Source organism: Aedes aegypti, chromosome 1 (assembly GCF_002204515.2).
Source record: "Aedes aegypti strain LVP_AGWG chromosome 1, AaegL5.0 Primary Assembly, whole genome shotgun sequence".
In the NCBI taxonomy this organism is placed as follows: Eukaryota; Metazoa; Arthropoda; class Insecta; order Diptera; family Culicidae; genus Aedes; species Aedes aegypti.
This window is the reverse complement of record NC_035107.1, coordinates 208,695,310-208,713,800: the sequence shown is the minus strand read 5'-3', so window position 1 is coordinate 208,713,800 and position 18,491 is coordinate 208,695,310. Positions and strand designations below refer to the sequence as shown.

The 18,491-nt window shown below is 39.4% G+C and overlaps 1 protein-coding gene across 8 annotated transcripts in view; it reads left to right on the top strand.

The window, feature by feature from the left end:
- Window positions 1-18,491, top strand: part of LOC5570245 (serine/threonine-protein phosphatase 2A 56 kDa regulatory subunit epsilon isoform) — a 219,532-nt gene that overhangs the window by 120,699 nt on the left and 80,342 nt on the right. For 2 of the 8 annotated variants that reach the window (XM_021857392.1, XM_021857389.1), the window contains exon 2: window positions 18,251-18,487. The exons of 4 other annotated variants lie outside the window; for them this stretch is intronic. The gene's annotated coding sequence lies outside the window, so the exon portion shown is untranslated. The remainder of the gene's footprint in view (window positions 1-18,250; window positions 18,488-18,491) is intronic. 2 more of the 8 variants (XM_021857391.1, XM_021857390.1) reach the window with 2 other exon arrangements.

Here is an 18,491-nt window from a genome sequence, read left to right as displayed (position 1 = left end):
GCCTTTGGAATTACTTTGCGAATTATTCCATGAGCGATGTTTGGCATTAAAGTCATCAATGACAAAAAATTGACTTATTGCGAGTAAATTTTCGAACGTCAGTTTGGAGCAAATTAACTTGCTGTCCAGAGCATTGAAAAGGCAAATAGGCAGCTATGAAAGTATATTTACCAAGCTGTGTTTCAACTGAAACACCTAAAGTTTCAAAAACATTAGTTTCAAATGACGAAAACAGTTCAAGTTTTATACGTCTATGAATGATGATTGCAACTCCCCCACATGCCCCATCAAGTCGATCATTACAATAAACAAAAAAGTTAGGATCTCTTTTGAGTTTGGATCCAGGTTTCAAATATGTTTCAGTAATAACTGCTATATGCACGTTATTAGCTGTAAGAAAATTAAACAGCTCGTCCTCTTTACCATTCAAGGAACGAGCATTCCAATTTAAAATATTTAAATTTTTATTTATTGTATCCATTAGAAAAACGTAATCTAATAACAATTAGATTTGTAAATTTTACATCAACTTGGACTGCTTCAGTCATAGTGGTGGCATCAATCATTAGATTCAATTATTCAGTTAGAAAATTAAAATCAGGGGCAGACATATCACTTAAAGTGATAATTTTCCGATAGAATTTTCGGTAGACGAAGAGGCGTAGTAGAAGTTTCCTATGGCGGTAGTGTTTGTTCCATTTGATTTGAAACAAATAGAGGGAGGAGTTCAAATTACCTGCTACGATATCGGCAAAGAATTTTCATAGGGTAGATACATTCGAAATTAAAAGATTCGAACGGCTACCCAACGGATTAAAATTAGTTTGTGAATGAGCATGATTATGATCTTCCTGATGGGTATGATTCCTAATCAAGCGATCGTTAACTGAAAAATGAGCATTGTTCGAAACTCTACCAGGGAAATTCTGGAAACGACCGTTATCGTAACGGATATTATCTTTCATCTGCCTGACACGAGCTTCAACAACTCGTCTACGCGAAGGGCAATTCCAAAAATTTGACTTAAGATTGCCCCCGCAATTGAGTTGTTGAGTGATGAAAAATTCACAGTTCTTTGTAGCTTGATCGAAAAAGCACATTTTTCCAAGTGTAACATGATTTTATTGCGCTTTATTATCTTAATTTTAATATAGTAAATGATTAAAGAAGATTTCATTACGTCGACTCAATGACATTTCAATTTACATAATGACAGCTCGTCCCGAAGTAAAATTTGCCGAGGGGTGATTCAAACGTGTTTTAAAAATAGTTCCAGGGCACGGAAAATTATGAAATTTTGGATACTGGCTCAGTTTGTAACGTAGAATCAGAATATGTAAAACACAGGATATCCCTAAACAAGCCAATTGGCGCATATGAACATATCGGTATCTTCCTTCAATAGACAGACGTCCTTGGCGTGATAAGAACCTCCGCAAATCATGCATTTAGCATCCATGCAACAATTTTTTGTACCATGACCCCACTTTTGGCACCGACGGCACTGAGTGGGGTTCTGGTAATTTCCTCCAGGTTTCTGGAAATGTTCCCATGTCACACGGACATCAAACAAAAGTTTTGCTTTTTCTAAAGCTTCAATATTATATATATCTTTTTTGTTAAAGTGAACTAAATAATATTCTTGAGAAAGCCCTTTCCGAACAATTCCAGATTAGGTTCTCTTTTTCAGAATGATTACTTGGACTTGAGAAATCAAGTAAATCAGTTATTCCATTTTTGTTCTCTTCAGGTGACTTATAATCACTTGAGAGACCTTTCAAGACGACATTGAATAAACGTTCAGTTTTGTCGTCATAAGTGAAAAATGTGTGCTTCTTCTCTTCAAGATGTTTGATAAGAAGTTCGCGATCTTCAAGAGTTTCCGGCAAAACGCGACAGTCTCCTTTCTCTGCGATTTGGAAGGAAACTTTGATTCCCCTAATGGAGTTCAAGATCTCCTGCCTAAATCCCCCAAATTCTGAACAACTGACCACAATAGGCGGCACTCTTTGCTTCCTCACTTGAATCAGAGAGCCTGGTCTAGAGACTGCTTCGATTTGGTGTTCGGAATATTTGTCTAGAGCATCGAACTGATTACTCATTTCGATGCAATTATCAAAATTATCCATTTCACCCTTGGACGAAAGTTCGCATTCCGGAGAAACGTCCTTTCTTCCATTCTTGCCACGTTTATTGACAGTCTTAAACCCCACTTTTTTTGGAAGGAAGTTGTGAATGCCAGTGATTCACCCTTCCTTTTGTTAGTAGTTGCAACTATGTTTAGTGAATAAACGAAAGAAGACGTGACTTTCGAGAGGTTTTTACCAAGACGATGTCCAAGAAGGATTACCACCACTAGCTTTCGCTAACGGGTCCAACGAAAAATCGAAGGATCCTTAAGGGATCAATAGTAGAAAAAAAAATAGTACTGAAAAGTACTGTTTTAATAGCATTGAAAAATACCGTTTTTTTTATTTTAGCGCTGAAAAGCACTGTTTTTGTAGCACTGAGAAGTACTGTTTTATTGCTTCAGGTAGTATTGACAAAAAACATCCAAGAGCAGAGAGAATTCGTGTACTGTGTATTCTTGGTTCCTATATGGTTGCTTTTTGGTTCCTATGTGGTCTATTTTTTCAGGCAACTTAGAGACCCAAGTTCCTATTTTTAAGACATTCAATCGCTACCACCCCTAGAGAAACGCTTCATTATTCGACATGCAATAGGCGCCAGCTTGTGTCGATGCGTTTTATTGCTCCAATTCCTCCTGTGCACAGGTGAGATGAATAGAATTGCACAGTTTGTGAGAAGCTTATCAAATGATTATTCCATTGCACAGCTGCACAATTAAAATCTATACTAGGGCCAACTGGCTGGGCCCTATCCGGAACCCTGTAATTATCCCGAGTCAAACAGCACAATGCTACCAATCCTGACCAGATGAGAGAAACAAGATTATAACATAATGTGTCTTCCTGATATAAGTTGTTATAATATTTGTACCGTTAGTGGTTGAAATAACAAAATTATAATTAAATGTGTTTCAAGGGTATTCAATAAAATTCTTGCGAATTATGTTAATGTGCATCGTTCAATCTGTGCCTTTGACTGAAAACAGTGTAAATTTTCTTTTATTCAATAACTTCGGCTGTTATTCACAACGTACAAGTGCAATGACAAACATATAACAAATGTTAGAATAAATCTGATCCTGATACAAAATTCTATCAAATTCTGTAATTTTTTTAATTGTTTTGATAGAAAATTGATTCACATCAATTTGTCCATTTAATCCAATTGCGAAGTATATGTAATATTTAGTTTTACGGTAGTTGTTCAAACTTCCATTCGGCTGGTTAGCCATAAAACGATGGAAGCCTAATTAAAAAAATGATAGAAACGTGTTACACTCTTGTTATGTGATTCCGGTCGGGATGGGATCCATCGCCAACGCCATCCAGCATTCACAATTGCATTGTTATGATGCATGTAAATAACTTGCTAGCTGATATCTGCTAGCAAGTACCTTTCATAGATATGGAATCACAAGGCTGCTGAACAACTTGAAGGCAGGCAGGCAAAGCTCGCTGGGGAACTCAGTGACATTGTTTGTTATCATGCCACCTTCTGAGGGGTTCGAGGATTGTACGGAAGCGATACACACAGAAGAGCCCACTTGAAGCGTCGGCGGCGCTGTCCAACAAGCAGATAACGAACGAGACCGAGAGATTGAAGGATGAGGGCCATCGTACCTACAACTGGGCGTTGGACGTGTCTCCTCAGGATTTGAATGGGAACGAACATAACTGGAATGCTTTTTTTGATACATGCCAATCAGTGACAACTTTAACTACTGTTGAAAGTAGTTTTGAACTGGTGGTAACGAAGTGAAACATTCATTCAGCAATATAGGTATTTTAGTAGCATATAAATAGATTTTATTAGAGTATCGAAAGTATCTAATTTGCTTCTCTCTTCACCAGTTCAAGCTTTGAAGAACCTATGATTGAAATGGATTCTTGATCCATATATTGTTTAACGTTCTAAGTTTATTCCGTTAAGTTATCCCGGAATATTATCAGTGTTGACTGACGTTACATTATTTTTTGAAGTGACATATTTACGACCACTCGAAGCTTTGTAAGACGCAGATAAAATAGATCTTTTTTTTCTCATGACGAGCACAGTGTCAATCGGAAAAATAATGTAGTTCAATTTCAAGAATATCGTTCACAAGTTAAGCTCACAAGCCTTCCTTAGCTGAGTAGGTAGAGTCCGCGGATACAAAGCAAAGTCCTGCTGAAGCTGTCTGGCTTCGATTCCCGGTCGGTCCAGGATCTTTTCGTAATGGCAATTTTCTTGACTTCCCTGGGCATAGAGTATAATCGTACCTGCCACACGATATACAAATGTGGAAATGGCAATTTTGGCAAAGAAGATCTCTCTTAATAACTACGGACGTGCTTATTGAACACTAAGCTTAGAAGCAGGCTCTGTTCCAGTGAGTACGTTTTACCAAAAAAAAAGTTCTGGTCTTGGCTTATTCACCTCTGCCGAATCATCGACAAATAAAATTAGAATTAATTTACTTAAAAAATCAAAAGCCTAGCTTAAAAGTAATTGATACACTTTTAGGTTGAGGAAAGACACACAAGTTTACTCAAGAGGAGATGAACCAGCCTATGGCTGAAAATCTCGATAATAAAGGTAATAAAAAAGTTTACTCAAAGCTGACTGTGGCTGAACCAACGAATACCGTTCAGTGACTTAATTCACTCTGACTGAACATTTTCTTGGAAATCAACAGTCATTTAACTCTTCCACAGTTAAACTGGATTAAATTCTTTAAGATCGACAGATTACCAACATCTCTCGACTTCAGTACCGGAAATTCTTGACAAATCCGTATCTTCAATTCCGAAATCAGTGTCACTACTGTAGTCTGAAATCTATAGCCAGTACCAATACAATTTCAGTCAGTCATTTTATTATATAGTTTATTTTTTGATTTTATGAAAAATCTTCGGCAAATCCGATGAGTTTTTATAAATTATTTGCTCAACTTCTGGCGACGACGTTTTTAAATTTTTTGAACGAGTAATATTTTGAATGAAATGTGCTGGAACACAAATTGCTTATACTTATCTGTACGAAGCGAAAATCTTCTCTTTCTTCTTCATAAATAAAAATAAAATGTTGTTTGTATGTCACGAAATGGCTTACGAACGGGTTACCAAATTTTGAAAGCTTTTACACTATTGTTTTCGATGTATATATATTTCGACGTGTGACAAATCTGATAGATATTAAACGGGAAACTCCAAAAACTGGGACAAAACGAACCGATCCCTTTATATGAGAGTTTTACATAGAATCACCAAACAACATACTACGAGCCAAAACAACGTTTGCCAGGACCACTAGTCAGGAATAAATAAAAATCATCTCGATCACATTGATATATGGAGATAGCTCGAAAGAATCTTATACGCCCGATTATGTTTTTTGCATCGGAATTGCGACCGTGCAAAAAAGTGTTCAGTTCAAGTTTTTAAAAACAGTGCAAAAAAGTAACACCATTTTTCGACGTTTCATGCAAAATTAAGCCAGGCTGTGACTTGGTCACTCTTTTGCCCTGTTTACTAAAAAGTCACTATTAGCAGCAAAAAGTCACTTTTTTCAGAAAAATGGTCATTAATGTCACTATTTTCGTGATCTGATGGTAAATCAACGATAAATGATAAATCTAGGTCAGCTTGTCAAACTTGAATATCAGGACAGTAATGTTTCACTGGTTTTCATTATTCTAATGATTCTATGACACTACCCCGAACGCCACTACCCCGAATGCCACTACCCCGAACGCCATTACCCCGAAAGCCATTACCCCGAATGGGTCATTACCCCGAACGCCACTACCCCGAATGGGTCACTACCCCGAACGCCATTACCCCGAATGCATGACATTCTTAGGCTTATTCTAGTTAGAGAGTGAGGAGACAATTGCACGATTCTTTATGAGTATTTACCGAGTTTGGCTCAACAATGTATTTTTCAAAGATAGGAAGATAAAAAAGCAACTTTATTTTCAGCAAATAATTTTTACATACTACGTTTCGTTTGGATTTATCCTCTAATTTTGGTGAGATTCACACAGCCACATCGCAATACTCTGAAGAACAGCCTATTTCGAAAAGAAGGGTGAATTTATTATGATAATTTAAAGTCTCTTGTTGGACGTCAGTACCCACTTCCTTTACTCATTTTTGTAGGTGTCGGGCTACTAGCATTAGGCTCTTCTTAAAGATTTTGTTTCGTAAACAATGGTAATGGAAGATCACCCTGAGATAGTCGTCGCAAGTGTTGTCCTATGGAATCCGCTTGAAGACCAGCCTGATAGACAACCGCTCCGCTATAGCAAGGAAACGTTAATAAACTTGTACATGTTAGAAAAACCAGCAGCCTCTGATTTTTGCTACAGTAAAAACTTTCGTTGCTTTGTGGGATCATTAATTTGGATTTCGTTGAGATAATCATCAAAAAAAACTTTTTTATTTAATTCAAGACAATGAAGAAATTATTATAGCAGAAAGTGGTGAGCATATCCATAAGATACCTGTCTGTTTAAATACAAGAAGATAAAAGAAAGGGAAAATTTCTGATTAGAATTATAGCAGTATTCACTTTAGTGCATCCTTAAAAAAAACTGTTCTATATGGAAATATTAGTGACTAGCTTTTCCAACGAAAACTTGAAAGAACAGCTTATTTAGGAAAGAAGGCCAAATTTCTGGTGAAATGTTTTCAGCTATGACGTGAATGATCACTGTTACAACGTGATGCTATAGCACAACGTACATTCATAAGAAAGGAAAATATTTGTTTAATCACAAAATTGAAATTTGAACACCACTAAGAAGTCCAAATATCGGTGATCACGCAGTTATTCAGCAAAACCATATTGAGGGTTATGGGTTCGAATTCCTCCGGTGGCTGATCTTATGCATTTAACATTTTCTTGTAGTCCCTGGGCATAGAGGCACATGTACAAGAATGGAAAGTTGACAAGGAAAGCTTTCAGTCAATAATAGAGTAGGGCGTCTGTACCAGTCATAGTGGCAATAGTAACGGGTTGAGGAATAAAAAATCGCCAGAAAATAACGGATGCTCGTTTTTCATATCTGAATACGTTAAATGAAAGCTTTTCTATTCTATTTTACGTAAAAAATAATCTAAGAATAATAAAATCACCGAATCTTTCAAAAAAGCACTTCCTCCATTACTGGAACATGTTCCAGTAATAGCGGCATTTGCTAACGTCTGTTCCTATAATAGTGGTTTACATTGATTTTCCATTGAAACCCACTATTTTAGTAACGTCCCACTATCACTGGTGCAAAGGAGCAAAAAAGTTAAGGCTTTTAATTGTTTTCTACTATTTCCTTACTAATTTTCAACCAAATTTTTTACACATTCATATTAATTTAACAAGGGCCATGTTAGAAAAATACACATAAAAATAAAAATTGACTATAACACGCTCGAAACCGCACTACCACTATTATTGGTACGCACACTACCACTGGATCAGCCACCCTAATTTTATTAAAAGCCCATTCACAAATTTCGTAACGCTGAAGGGGACAAACAAGTGTTGTGGGTGGTGGTCCTTAAATGTTACAGCCCATACACAATATGTAGAATTTCCATACAAAAAATGGTATGAAGGGGTGGGTAGGTGTCAACAAAGGATATTTTTAGCGATATGACATTTGGGAATGAACCCTAGAACTGCGAAAGTGTCTACTGAGCTGACAAACAGGCACTGTCTCAGAAAGAATGAGGAGAGAACAGTAACCAACAAGATATTTCGAAAGAATAGCTGACATATAAAATAAGGGAAAATATGTGATGAACATTTTACTGATGAATTTTACGTACCATTAATTACCAGTTTTCATTATAGATGCATTTTTGCCCGCCAAACAAGATATCGCTCTGTATCTCATACTATTCGGGGTAATGGCTCATTCGGGGTAGTGGCTTTCGGGGTAATGACCCATTCGGGGTAATGGCTTTCGGGGTAGTGACCCATTCGGGGTAGTGGCGTTCGGGGTAGTGGTGTTCGGGGTAATGGCGTTCGGGGTAATGGGATGGAGCCATTCTAATACAAACATATTTCATTGATCAGCAGATCAAAGTGGTTAGAGATAAAAGGATTAATTGCTAATTTTTTGAAAGTATTCAGCTGAACATTGCACAAGCATTTGTGACAGATTAACTGTAATTTATTTGTTGGATTTTGTGACAAATGTTCTGGTGAAGCTTGGAAACTCTTTTAGTCTTTTACGTTTTCGAACCTTCTGAGCAAAATATCAATAAGAAGCCACAAGAGATAGAAAAAAGTAGATTTGAGTAATGTACCTTTTAATTCCGCCCTTTCTTAATGTCAGCATAATTCCTGAAAAACCTGCTGAGTTTATTTAGATGAATTTCTAGAGAAACCAACTAAGAATAGTCTGAGCGGATCTTTGACCTACCTTATAAAGAAAGCTCAACAAAAGTCTTTCAATAAAGAAGGCTGAAATTTCTCTGATATTTGAACCAAAAATTATTTATTAAATTTGTCAGAAACTTATTCAGCAATTAGGTCTACGATAATTTACCAAGACACTAGTTCAGAAATTTCTTAACAAACGGATTCCAAAATTTTAAAGGAAATTCAACAAGTTAGCCTAACTTTCTATCTCTACGATTTCGAACTACCATTTCTATTCCAAATACGCGCTTCGGAATAGAAATAATCGTTACTTGAACATAAACACACATAGGCATACTGGCTAATTAATTCAAAATCAGTTTAAAAAAGTATTATTAGTCTTTGGTGTATCCATTTCGAGTACTAAGTAATATCTTGAAAATTGTAATACAGTCAATCTTCCATGAGTCGATATATGAAGGGACATCGACTAATGGAAATATTGAGTCATGGAACAGGAATGCTGTGGAAAGCTGTTTAAGGGGAACCTAATACTAGGGTGCCGGTACCAATGGTTGTAATGTACCAGTAGATTGGACTATGGAATAAAACGTATATTTTTCGATGAAAATGACATGCGCTATTTTTTGGTGGATAGATCGCCTCTAGTTTAGTCTGTTTGCCAAATTTCCGCTTTTTATTTTATCAAAAAGTCAGATAAATAATTAACCCTCTAATTCCCAAATTTTTATTTCCGATCTAAATATCATTTTTCGTTATCTAAAATCGTTCTAAACACGTTTTGGGCAATGATTTATTTTTATTCGCAAATCTATGAATTTTGGTTTTTGATTTTTATAATTTTTATTTTTGAACATCCCTATTCTTTTTTATTTTTTCTTGAAGCCTCTCCTGAGTACCGTTTTGATTCATATTACGGACACTTAAGGCCTTAGAGAAGTATAACTCAGCATAGAGCATACTAAATAAATCAATCTGTATGATTTCTCAGCGTTATCGAGTGTCAGAAACCCTTAACTTTCGAATGGCGGGTAAAGAATAAGCTTTCGCAACTTGAATAATTTTAAATAAATTGAAATGTGTAGCCTTTTCTTGATTCTTATTCCGGACGCTTCCTCACTTTTGCCTCATATTCCGGACACTTTGATTCGAATTCCGGACAGCTCAAGGAAATCATTAATAGAACAGTCAAATCATCAGTTGAAGTCATCAAGCCACTAAAGAGACGTCCAAGGCAGTTGCACATTATGAGTGTGCAAAGATTTTAATGGAAAAAGTTCTTTAAAATGAGCCTCGAAAGTGAGAATTTTTGAATGGGAAAAATTGAAACATTTCGTGTGAAATGTTTCCCATACAAAGTAGAGTGTCCGGAATGTGATTCAAAACGGTACTGATTTTTGGCAATAATAAAAAATCACATTTTACGGTACTTTTGAAAATATTAATTTTTTAAGTTTTTTTTCGAAGCATGTTTTATTTTCCGTGTAACTAACGGAAAAACTGATTTGAAATTATTTCAATACCATCAGGCTCTTCTTCTGTGATAGGTTGATTGTAGAAAAATATTAGAGATACGATTTTTTATATTACACGTTAAATTAACCCCAGGCATTTGTAGGTTATACAAGAATACAATTTTTCGAACATTTTTCAAAAACACAAAAAAAATTCAAAAGTCATAAAGAACTTCCCATATATGCGTGTTATGAGCTAAGGTTCAAGCCAAAAATAAAATCATTTTTATTTTCGAGCTACAAAAAAATACACTAATTTGCAAAGTGTACCCCGTCTAAAGGCGGGGTTGGGTATTAGAGGGTTAAACTTTTGCAAAAAAAATGCTCCCTTGCACCAATAGTTGCCGTCGTGTTCCAGTAGTGGATCAACCGACGGAAGCACTGTTTTAAATAGATATATAAAAATTAGGAAAGTGTTGTTATCTTTATGCTTCATTCGAAATATTTCAGTTACTGCTCCGAGGGGAAAAAGTTAAACCTATATAAAAATCAACAACTTTGTTTAAAATTCCTTGAACCATTCCCGGACGTCTACTACTGGAACACGTGTACCAATAGTGGCTCAAGCGATTTAATGCTCAAAAAATAATGTTATCACTCTTTTTATATTTTTCCCATATAGTAGAGGTTGAAATCTATCTGTTAACGCCAAAAGACTTCTGTTAAGGGTTCTCGTCTCATGGAGGTTTCACTGTACGTTTAAATTATTCTCTAATTATTGTGGCACCTAATTCAGTTTTTCAGTATTTTTTTAAAAAATTCTTGATTCTTGAGTTCCTAAGAAACATTTAGTAATTTATCCGCATTTTTTGTAAGGAATGCCAAACAACCTTACTCTCAAAATTTCACAAATAATGCATAGAGCATTTATTTCCAGAAACTTGTTCCGCAATTCTGGCATATAAAAAAGCTTTGAAGAATTTTGACCATTAAGTTCGGCTATAATGGCAAAAAGTGTTGCCATAACTTCATTCTTCAAAGTTAATAAATTTTGAATTTTCAGGAGATTTTTCTACGAAATTCGATTTTTCAAAATGTTAAGTTCAAATAGCTCTGCAAGCATTTCGAATTTAGGCAACGGAAAACTACGGAGTTTACCAACGCTCGTAGTTTAGGTATACAATACTTCTGCCTGATTGCATTGACCAATGTCTCCTTATTTCCATGTTTGAGTTGACGATGCAGATCATCGATCAAAAGTAATGTTAATCGATGTGTTCGTGGGAGAATTATGGGAAATTTAACATCGGCTGATGCACATTGAGCTGAACTGAGCCATCAACGCGGAGGATCTGATTTTCATCCAATAGTGGTGTCATCTTATAGATTTTGCTCGTCTTCTCCAAAGGGCGTTGTTCATTTGGTGGAAGGAAATGGTTCGTAGATAGGAAAGTCTTCAGGAAGACTGTCATTGAACCATCCGGAAAATCGAATTTCTACTCTTTTGTAGTTCAGATCTCATCAATGGACCGGAATGTCGGCATTTATTGATAAACCTGTGAACGTACGTCATTACACGCTGCAAATGGATCCACTTTGACACAAGTTCTCGATGTAGATAACATGGTCGCAGCTCTTCCTCGCTGGTTTCAATGGAGTCGGTCTCGGCCACTCGCACTCAGGTAGATACAGAAATTCTGACCCTGTATACCAAATACTGTTCGACTTGAAACATGATCCAGCTCCCCATTTGGTAGCCTCGTCAGCCGGGTTACCTTCAGATGCTACCCACCGCCACTCAGCTCGATCCGTTGATTCCACAATAATGATACGTGTGGACTGTACTTTTGCGGATCTCCATTGATCCAACTCAGAGCAGAACTAGAGTCGCTCCAGAAGACACGCATTTTTATGATGATTGAGTGTCCTTCGACAATGTATTTCGCAAGTCGTGTCCCTAGCACACAAGGGATGGTTCAAATATTACGTAACGCAACAGGGGGAGGGAGGGGGTCTTACATAGTGTTACGATCCATACAAAAATTTGAAATTTTCCATACAAAAGCTGTTACGTGGGGGAGGGAGGGGGTCCGAAATTGAGAAATTTTGCGTTACGTAATATTTGAATGAACCCCAAGCTTGGAACTCTAAACGAGGTGTCGTAACAGTTTCAGTGGGACAACCTTAGTTTTAACAGACACTAATGCGACTCCTACAGTACCTTCTTCGTTGATTATACGGAAATAGGAAACGCAAGCGCAAGCATCTCCACCAGCATCGACAAAGGTATGTAGCTGAATGTTTTGGAACCCCTTTGCTCCTGCTTTCCGAAAATAACTCCTCGGAATACGAATGTAGTTGATGTTCGATCATATTGGTCCAATGCTGCCACTGCTCAATCAGTCTATCATCCACTACCTCATCCCAGCCGATGCCTTGTTCCCACACGTTCTGCATAAGGATCTTGCCAAACACTAAATACGGTGCAAGTAATCCAAGGGGGTCAACAAGGACATTATACATTTGAATATCTGACGTTTCGTAGGTTTCTGGTCGCCTGATATTATGGCAGCAGTTTCGTTTCGCATCTTGGCGGAGAAGCAAAATTCGTCTGTGTCCGTTGCCCAACGCATTCCCAGGACTCGTTCTGATTGTTCTTGATCGTCGAAACGCAACCGCTTTCCTGGGTTTTGAACCATTTCACCTAGATGTTGAAGGACTCCATCTTTATTTGAACATCAGTTGCGAAGTTCAAATCCACCGCATCTGTGAATCTCCCTGACTTCCGTTGTAACTTGTTTCGCTTAATCTTCAGTGGCAAAACTGTCGAGATAGTCGTCAACATAGTAGTTCAACACTATCCCTTCTACGGCTCGTGGGTGTTTTTCCTCGAATTCCTTCGCGTTTGCGCTCTTAACGTGTTGTGCTATGGATGGTGAACAGGTTGCTCCAAAGGTAGCGATATTCATCATATGGAATATCTGCGGCTCATTCTCGGGATCCGAGCGGAATAGGAAACTTTGAGCTGGACGATCTTCTTCTCTTATACGGACTTAATGGAACATCTCCTTCAAGTCCGCGCTAATCGCCACATAATGCTGTCGAAATCGGAACTTAACGAAACAGAGAGGAGTTACTAGATCGGACCCTTTGAATAACAGTGAATTCAGGCAGATGCCATCTACTTTTGCGGATGCGTCCCAAATCAATCGCACCTTCCCCGGTTTGTTTGGGTTTGTAACGGCCCCTAAAGGAAGGTACCAAGTACGACGTGGATCCAAATCTTTTGATTGGTTAAGCGGTACTCGACGAGCATATCCTTTAAGCTGATATTCGTCGATTTGTTGAAAAATATTCTGTTTCATAATTGGATCCTTGGCCATTCTGCGCTCTAAGCAATGTAATCGTTTGACGGCCATTGGGTAACTATCTGGAAGCTCCACATTGTCGTACTTCCACAGTAATCCACACTCGAACCAGCCTCCCACTCTTTTAACGGTTTCTTCCAGTATACACTGTGATCGCTTTTCTTCGTCCGCGCCTCTTACACCTTTGCGAGACTTCAAGGGTAGTGATAATCGCAGGCTGTCAACGCCAATGAGCAATTTTGGGATTACGTTACGATATCCTCGAATGTGAATTCCACCAATGTGCCTATATATTCTTACCAACTCTTCGATTGGAAGACTCTGGCTGAGTAGTCTGCACATCATTCATACGATATTGTTTTATACTATTTACGCCTGAGATAAGCACCGATATGAGTTGTGAATCTCGTTCCTCTCTGCACATATCGCCTGTCCACTTCAGACACAGTGGTTTCGTGTATCCAGAAATGTTCAGTGCCTTGGCTAGACTACTTTCAATCATCGTAACAGACGATCCTTCGTCCAAGATAGCGAACGTGTCGATCGTTTTCGTACCGTTCCGTAAGGTGATTGGAATGATTCGGAAAAAATACAAAAAGAAGAGTCCCTCCGTTGATGTGACACGACACGTGTGTCGCACCGTTTAGTGATACGACAAGCCCTGCGTCCATGACACAGTTGAAGACTCTGCACCTTTTTCCAGCGATCGTCGGTAGTGCAAGGAAAATCTAAAACTCCTTCACGATGTGTCCGTCTCTGTTGCAAATTGCACAATCCGCTCTTTTAGATTCAGAGTGAACAAATATCCGATCTTTCTGCTCTGTGCGGTCAGTTTTGTTGGGTCTTTCAAATGTATTTGTAACACTTGACACACTATACGCATCGTTCACATTCATCATGAGATTCATCACCAAGTGATGCTTACGATATCCAGCCCATCTCATACTGTACTCAGCAGGAAGTCCTTCAGCAAAGTTGGATTTACTAAATAATTATTCAGGTGCGCAGCGATGATGTGATCACAAAGGGCTTGTACCATGGTACTTACCGAACTCGATCAGAGTTTCTAATCGATCAACTTTTGGTGTTCGAGTCGATCTCAATCAACGAATCTATCAAAAGTTCAGAACGACCGTACCGCATTCTTAACGCCTGGATTACAAGAGGAACTGAAGCCGCCAATATCAACCGGCTACGAACAGATTCCCAAGTTCCCTTGAGGCAACGCTGTAGTAGGATCATATTTTCCCCGTCACTGTACCAGCACACAGGTATTCGTACTGGCTTATAAAGACGGGCCAATCGGCTAGATTCCCTGAGAATGTAGGACGATCTCGCGGTAAAGCTTGTCTTGCTGCTAGCTGCTGATTATTGTGTAATACCATCCTTTCCAGCTGCTTTGTTGTTCTTGAGCTGATTGATAGCATCCTTAACTTCGCATATTGTGGGAGTTGGCACGTCTCCCTCATCCGTTGCACTGATGAAGCCATTCCTCCTGCTGTCTTGATCTTCCTCCTCTGCGCTGTTTAGGTGTTCATCGTAGTGCTGCTTCCACCTTTCGATCACCTCACGTTCGTCCGTCAAAATACCTCCATCCTTATCCCGGCACATTTCGGCTCGCGGCACAAAGCCTTTGCGAGATGCATTGAGTTTCTTGTAGAACTTACGCGTTTCTTGAGAACGATACAGCTGCTCCATCTCTTCGCACTCCAACTCTTCCAGGTGACGCTTTTTATCCCGGAATAGATGGGTTTGCTGTCTTCGCTTCTGTTTGTATCGTTCCACGTTTTGACGGGTGCCTTGCTGCAGCATCATCGTCCGCGCTGCATTCTTCTCGTCCAAAACCGTCTGACATTCCTCGTCGAACCAACCGTTCCGTCGATTTCCTTCCACGAACCCAATGGCACCTTCCACTGCGTTGTTAATAGCTGTTTTGACACTACTCCAGCAGTCCTCAAGAGGCTTCGGTGAGCTCTTCCTTTTCCGGCAACGCTGCCTCAAGGCTTTGCGCGTATTCAGTTGCGACTTCGGGTAGCTTGAGTCGTTCCAGATTGTACCGTGGCGGGCGTCGGTACCGAATGTTGTTCACAACGGAGAGTCGTTGGCGCACTTTAACCGTCACAAGGTAGTGGTCCGAATCAATGGTTGCGCCGCGATAGGTTCTGACGTCGATAATGTCCGAGAAGTGTCTTCCATTAATCAAAACGTGGTCGATTTGCGATTCAGTCTGTTGGGGTGATCTCCAGGTGTACCGCTACGGGAGGCTGTGCTGGAAGTAGGTACTACGTATGGCCATGTTTTTGGGGGCGGCGAAATCAATCAGTCTAAGGGCGTTTTCGTTCGTAAGCTGGTGAGCGCTGAACTTCCCTATAATCGGTCTAAATTCCTCCTCCTGGCCAACCTGAGCGTTGAGATCTCCGATAACGATTTTGACATCATGGCTTGGTCAGCCGTCGTATTCACGTTCCAGCTGCGCGTAGAAAGCGTCCTTATCGTCATCGTCACTTGCTAGGTGAGGGCTGTGCACATTGATTATGCTGATATTGAAGAAACGGCATTTGATCCTCAACTAGCACATTCTGTTGTCGATTGGCCACCACTCAATCACGCGCCTCTGCATTTCGCCCATCACGATAAAAGCTGTGCCCAGCTCATGTCTGTTGCCGCAGCTCTGGTAGATGGTATAACCATCCCTATACGTACGACCCTTTCCAGCAACCCTCCTGCAGCGCTACGATGCCGAACTTGCGGACCCTCAATAATTCGGAAAGAATGCGGGTACTTCCCAAGAAATTGAGAGATTTACAGTTCCATGATCCGAGTTTCCAATCGTTAGTCCGTTTTCGATGCCTGGGTCTATGCCGATTGTTCCGATGCGAATTTACATTGCATACTTCCTGTACTGATGATTTTTACGGCTGGCTTGTAAGGCCTGCACCAACTCCCTGTCTCGTCAGAGGATCATCGTGCACAGCACTGTTTAGAGTCCCACGCTGGCACTAGGACGATGATCAGCCGCTCCTAACATGGAGAACAGACGCTGTTTTGAGCCGCTCCTAACATGGAGAACAGACGCTCTGATAAGCTACACCCTCAGAAGAGAGGAGCCCCCCTTCCCTGTCAGCATACGACCAAGGTCCCACCAGGGTTGGTTACCCGATCTTCCCTACGGTTACTCGTACCCCAGGCGGCACCATGGGGAGGTAGGGATAGGAGTTACTGGACAAGAGGCTAAGGACCAGAAAAGGGGTCTATTTTATACCTGCAGGTACGCGAAGTACCAATGGTACGCATTGTCCAGTCATTTACCATCCTAATAATGAATAAATTCTACATAAATCCAATAAATTCCATGGGTTAACTTCTGTCGCAAAGCACTTCAAAACTGTAAGTAATCTATTTTGACATCAGTCAATTCCTTTAGTCACACACAACTGCATTCGATAACAGGGATGCTATTTCTCCTAGTGATGTGGCAACACCAATCCTTCCCATTTTCTATTGCTTGTGCACGGGTTTGCCGAGTAGAATGGCATATGTTGTGTACGAGAATCCTGTTACGTGACCTATTCGGCCTAACATACTTCGGCCTAACATGTTTTAGCCCAACATACCTCGTCTTAATGACCTGACACCGCGCATTTAGTATTTGCGTAAAAGTGTTCTGAATTCCAGCTACTAGCGTCAAAACCTCGATTATACCGCTCTAACTATTAAAGTATTAAACTAGGCCTATTGACCCTATTTCAATGGAAGCACTCTGAAATGTGCCATACCCCGCCCAGATGTCAAACGCAAGTTGACATTGGACGCGTCCAACCATCGCAAATCCATCATCACCAGCTGACCATTATCCAAACCGCGATCTACACTAGGGTGGTTCAAAATACAAAAATGTTTGTGTTAGGACCCGTATCACATTTTTTGGACACTTAGCCGAAGTGTTACACATTGAACAACGGTTCTTTCTGGTTCTGTTTCGGTTTTTACCTAAGGTATGAATACTTGGCATTTAACGAGCTTACTTTATTAATTTGAGAAGCGAATAGGCAGATACAATGAAGATATCGAGCGATACAAAACCGGTGACCTTCTTAGGCAAAGCTTTATTAACTACTGAGTGTATTGTAGCGAACAGACTGATGGCAACAAACCAAACGATCATTACCTAGGCATAGATAACACCGTAGAGCGTACGAGTACAACTACTCATCCCCGTGTTATGAATAAGAGAGATGATAAAGATCAGAGAATTTATGCTATAACGGGGGGCACTCGGAAGAAGTATTACTAGAAAATAATGATAAAGTTTTAATACTTAATTAACGGTTTGAAAATCACATCTTCCACATTTTCTTCATAATCTTTATGATTGAGTTCTGTACAATGTTCAGCCTTTTTGGTGAAATGGAATAATAAATCAAAAGCCTGTAGTGCTATATTATCCACCATGATGGTAGTATACATCATTGTACTTTAGTACTAAACTTGTACAGCTTTGGTAAACAAATAAATCAATTTCGAACTAATTTTATTTAGAAATTGATAGACAGCTATCTGTCAGATAGAATAGCTCTCTTCAACTGATTTTTTTCTTATTTAAATCGTCTTTGGTTCTTCATCGAAAAGACTGAAATGTTGAAAGAATTCTATTTTCATCATAAAAATTGTAAGAACTGAATTTTCCAATATAAACCGCCCTAATCTACACCAACACCCGTCGTCAAGCGTTCACGATCGTTTGTGCGTCACGACGCAGCTCAGTTTCCGCAATGCTTGCTCCACTTTCCACCAACCACTCGGCGTCATCTTGACCCCATATGTGTATAGCCAAACCAAAACCATCAGCCTTCAATTACCGACCAATTTATCTCGTGTAGCATCCACAATTTAATTTACAACGATCTTCTCTCTTTTCAATTTTCGTTTCAGCCTCTTCGCAGCGCCTATAGTGTTTAGTGTATTGTGTGATATCGAGAGATCTCATTGATCTGTGCGCGCAACTGTGTTTTTCGTTTTGATGGAAGCGCGCGCACTGTTCGCAATCGTCGTGACTTCCTGAATGCGTCCAACAACATCATCATAGGAGGCATGATGAGTGCGTCGCAAATCAATGCGCTTGCGGTGATTTGTCTGCGAAACACGGGATAGGCCTTTTTTTCCTACACAGTTG